This window comes from Acanthochromis polyacanthus, chromosome 5 (assembly GCF_021347895.1).
Source record: "Acanthochromis polyacanthus isolate Apoly-LR-REF ecotype Palm Island chromosome 5, KAUST_Apoly_ChrSc, whole genome shotgun sequence".
NCBI lineage: Eukaryota > Metazoa > Chordata > Actinopteri > Pomacentridae > Acanthochromis > Acanthochromis polyacanthus.
Window position 1 is genome coordinate 44,737,337 of NC_067117.1, and position 5,000 is coordinate 44,742,336.

The window sequence follows — 5,000 nt, forward strand, 5'->3', positions numbered from 1 at the left end:
AAAATGTCCAAAATGACAGAAACTTGTCAAAAATTACTCAAAAACTGTTTGAAATTACATAAACTGACATGAAATGACTCAAAAATGATCTAAAGTGGCATAAAGTTGTCCAGAACTGAAGAAAAACACATCATGTTCACAGCAGAGATGGTGTTTTTTTAGATCCTTTAGCTTTGGTCTTTAGCGTGTCCCCGTCTCCTCTTAGCTGCTTTAATCTGACTTCTATCTCCTCCTCCTACCTGGATCCTCTCCTCACCTCCTTCCCTCACCTCCTCTGTCCAATTCTTGGCTTATTGTTCCTCCTGGGCCTCCTCCACACCCATGCACCTCAGGGCCCCCAGCCTTGTCCCAGCCCAAATCAGGCCCCGGGCCCCGGCGTCGGGTCCCCCATAGCAGTAGCCCAGGGCCAGACCCAGAACCAGAACCAGGTCTCTGCCCCAGGACCGGCTCCTGGTGGCGGGTCGGCCGGCTGCTCTCAGAGCTCCAACGCTCTGCGGCCGTCTGCTCTGTCAGTAAGTAACACCTGGAGGAAACCTGAAGACCACAGTCCAACCTGTCTGAGGCCCAACCTCACCTGGATGTTCTCACCTGGACTGTTCTCACACACCTGGACTGTTCTCACACACCTGGACTGTTCTCACACACCTGGACTGTTCTCACACACCTGGACTGTTCTCACACACTGGACTGTTCTCACACATCTGGACTGTTCTCACACACCTGGACTGTTCTCACACACCTGGACTGTTCTCACACACCTGGACTGTTCTCACACACCTGGACTGTTCTCACACACCTGGACTGTTCTCACACATGGACTGTTCTCACACATATGGACTGTTCTCACACATATGGACTGTTCTCACACACCTGGACTGTTCTCACACACTGGACTGTTCTCACACATATGGACTGTTCTCACACATATGGACTGTTCTCACACACCTGGACTGTTCTCACACACCTGGACTGTTCTCACACACCTGGACTGTTCTCACACACCTGGACTGTTCTCACCACACCTGGACTGTTCTCACACACCTGGACTGTTCTCACACACACTGGACTGTTCTCACACACACTGGACTGTTCTCACACACCTGGACTGTTCTCACACACTGGACTGTTCTCACACACCTGGACTGTTCTCACACACCTGGACTGTTCTCACACACCTGGACTGTTCTCACACACCTGGACTGTTCTCACACACCTGGACTGTTCTCACACACCTGGACTGTTCTCACACACCTGGACTGTTCTCACACACCTGGACTGTTCTCACACATATGGACTGTTCTCACACACCTGGACTGTTCTCACACACCTGGACTGTTCTCACACACCTGGACTGTTCTCACACACCTGGACTGTTCTCACACACATCTGGACTGTTCTCACACACATCTGGACTGTTCTCACACACATGGACTGTTCTCACACACATGGACTGTTCTCACACACACCTGGACTGTTCTCACACACCTGGACTGTTCTCACACACACCTGGACTGTTCTCACACACACCTGGACTGTTCTCACACACCTGGACTGTTCTCACACATCTGGACTGTTCTCACACACCTGGACTGTTCTCACACACATGGACTGTTCTCACACACATCTGGACTGTTCTCACACACACCTGGACTGTTCTCACACACACCTGGACTGTTCTCACACACACCTGGACTGTTCTCACACACACCTGGACTGTTCTCACACACACCTGGACTGTTCTCACACACATGGACTGTTCTCACACACATCTGGACTGTTCTCACACACACCTGGACTGTTCTCACACACATGGACTGTTCTCACACACACCTGGACTGTTCTCACACACACCTGGACTGTTCTCACACACACCTGGACTGTTCTCACACACACCTGGACTGTTCTCACACACACCTGGACTGTTCTCACACATCTGGACTGTTCTCACACATCTGGACTGTTCTCTCACACCTGGACTGTTCTCACCTGGACTGTTCTCACATGGACTGTTCTCTCACACCTGTGTCTCAGCTGTTCTCTGGTCCAGAACTCACTAACCCCCCTCAGCTCTTCCATCCTCCGGTTCCTCCCCCTCCTCCCCTCTGGTCTCCCCCCTCAGGCCGCCCTGCTCAACTCGTTCCCGGCCATCTTCGACGAGCTGCTGCAGATGTTCACGGTGCAGGAGGTGGCCGAGTTTGTCCGCGGGACCTCTGGCAGCATGCCGTCCACGGTGCACATCGGTCAGTCCATGGACGTGGTGAAGCTGCAGTCCATCGCCCGGACCGTGGACAGCAGGGCTCTTCTCCTCCCAGTGATCCACAGACACACACAAAAAATGCTCCTCTCACAACAAAACAAAGCAAAAAACTTAATTTCAAGGAACTTTTATTTGAAATAAGTGAAAAATCTGCCAATAGAAAAGTGAAAAATGGCTTGCGTGAGATTTCCTGAAAAATCAAAGCTACTGGATGAATAAAATGATGCAGGTGTTCCTGAACGACAAACAGCTGCATTCAGGCTAACTGGTCCAAATTGACCTTAGAAACTACCTCAAATATTGTCTGAAAGTATAATAAACGTGCACAAACTAACTTAGAAACTGTCTAAAATATTGAAAAACTGTTCAGAATGACTGAAAAAATATTCAGAAATGCCTCAAAATGTGTTCAAATGATCCTGAGAGTAAAACCACAGATACTGGATGAATAAATAAAGTCAGCATGGCTCAGAAACAGAGAGCAGAGGAGGAAGGTGATGCAGATCCATTCAGCATGGAGACACATCTTCTACTGATGATGAGCAGAGGAGAGAGGAAACATGGAGATAGAAAAACATTAATAAGAGACACAGAATGACAGAAACATGACATAAACAACAAACAGTCATAAAACGACCCAGATAACACTCAAAATGATAAAACGAGACAAAAAAATGACACAAAGGGGCAAAAAACAGGACAAGTGACAGAAGCAGGACATAAAACAACAAGACAAATTAGACTCAAAATAACAAAAATGAGACAGAATGTCATAAAACAAGAAGAAAACAACAGAAATGTGACACAAAACAAGACAAAGTAACAAATGAGTAGTGATGGCAGGTGAACCTCATGAAGCTCTGAGGCGTTCATACCAATGTGCAGAAAAGATTCAAAGCTTCAGCTCTTTGGTGACATCTGGTGGACATCTGGAGTCATAGCAGCTTCTAAGAGCGCAAACTGAAGCTCTGACTGTTTGAGTCTATGTCAGCAGTAAAAGTTCAGAACAGACTGTGTTTAGCTCATTTCTACTAAACAATAATTCTATCATCACTACATGCTAAAATTAATGATGCCTGTTAGACACGAGTACAACTGAGTGCTTTGTTTAAAGGGGTAAAACATTAGGTTTATTTTTTAAAAGAAAACAAAGCAACAACCCAAACTAATATGCACACACACTCACATTCCAGATTAAATGAAAATAAATCTAAACGATAGAAGTGTTAAATGTTGGTTCAGGTTCATTTGGAGCTTTAAAAAAACAAAAAACTGGACTAAAGGTGTAACAGGATCAGAGATTCCTTCCTGCTCTCCAGCTGATCACATGGTATTCCTTTGGACTCATTTTTAGATGAGTGTCTGGATCTCCTGTGATGACAGGGTCACTGGTTGCTAGGCAGATTTTCACCATATCTGGATGATGTGTCGCTGCTGCAGGAAAGCTCTTGTGTGCTGAGCAAACACCTACCTGCAAATAATTGTAGTTTAGGGACCCATTTAAAAATGAAAACTACGGATCAGAAATGACAACATAAATGTAGGACATAAGAATCTTTCTACCTTATTTGGTGGTATAAGATCAAAATGATCCCAAACCTTTGAACGCTGTTTACTGCTTGTATTTACCATGAAAATCATCAAAGTGCACCAGATTCACCCTCCAAACCTCTATCTCCTCACAACCCCACATTTTTGTGAATATGATGCATCTTATAGCTTGTAAAGCATCAAACCCCTCAAAGCTGTCAAACCTGTGTCAGGCTGCCGTTGGTTCGGGACGCACTGAAACTTTCTGAGCCGATGAAACGAGAAGTGAAGCAGCGATGGCGTCCAAAGCCTTCAACGCCATCGGTCACGTGACAGCAGGGTTTAGATACGAGCTGTTTGGAATCACTGCTTCAGGAAGAGAGACACAAGCCCCAAACCTCTGCACCATCTGACCATCACTACCACCGAGACACTAAACGAGACAGAAAACAACAAAAACGCACACAAAATGACCCAAAAAATGGTTCTAAATACATCTAAAGAGTTCAGAGGGTCAACTGATGGTAGGGAATTTAGGGTTTACCTGGTGATTGACGGTTTAACTGGTGATTGACGGTTTACCTGGTGTTTGATGGTTTAACTGGTGTTTGATGGTTTAACTGGTGATTGACGGTTTAACTGGTGTTTGACGGTTTACCTGGTTTTTGATGGTTTAACTGGTGTTTGATGGTTTAACTGGTGATTGACGGTTTAACTGGTGATTGATGGTTTAACTGGTGATTGACGGTTTAACTGGTGTTTGATGGTTTAACTGGTGTTTGATGGTTTACCTGGTGTTTGATGGTTTAACTGGTGTTTGATGGTTTAACTGGTGTTTGATGGTTTAACTGGTGTTTGATGGTTTAACTGGTGTTTGATGGTTTAACTGGTGTTTGATGGTTTAACTGGTGTTTGATGGTTTTAACTGGTGTTTGATGGTTTACCTGGTGTTTGATGGTTTAACTGGTGTTTGATGGTTTAACTGGTGATTGACGGTTTAACTGGTGTTTGATGGTTTAACTGGTGTTTGATGGTTTACCTGGTGTTTGATGGTTTAACTGGTGTTTGATGGTTTAACTGGTGATTGACGGTTTAACTGGTGTTTGATGGTTTACCTGGTTTTTGATGGTTTACCTGGTTTTTGATGGTTTAACTGGTGATTGATGGTTTACCTGGTGATTGACGGTTTAACTGGTGTTTGATGGTTTACCTG

The 5,000-nt window shown here is 45.2% G+C and overlaps 1 long non-coding RNA gene across 4 annotated transcripts; it reads right to left on the bottom strand.

The window, feature by feature from the left end:
• Positions 1–684: 684 nt before the first annotated feature.
• On the bottom strand, positions 685–1,926 carry LOC127534134 (uncharacterized). Of its 4 annotated transcripts, XR_007942131.1 has the most exons (5): positions 1,646–1,926; positions 1,467–1,584; positions 1,233–1,407; positions 814–870; positions 685–758 (listed from the first exon to the last, which is right to left on the bottom strand). It is a non-coding gene; the product is annotated as an uncharacterized LOC127534134 (long non-coding RNA). The 4 variants fall into 4 exon arrangements; XR_007942129.1 differs by lacking the exon at positions 814–870 and having other exon boundaries at positions 689–777; positions 1,138–1,365; XR_007942128.1 differs by lacking the exon at positions 814–870 and having other exon boundaries at positions 689–796; positions 1,138–1,365.
• Between the last annotated feature and the right edge of the window lie 3,074 nt (positions 1,927–5,000).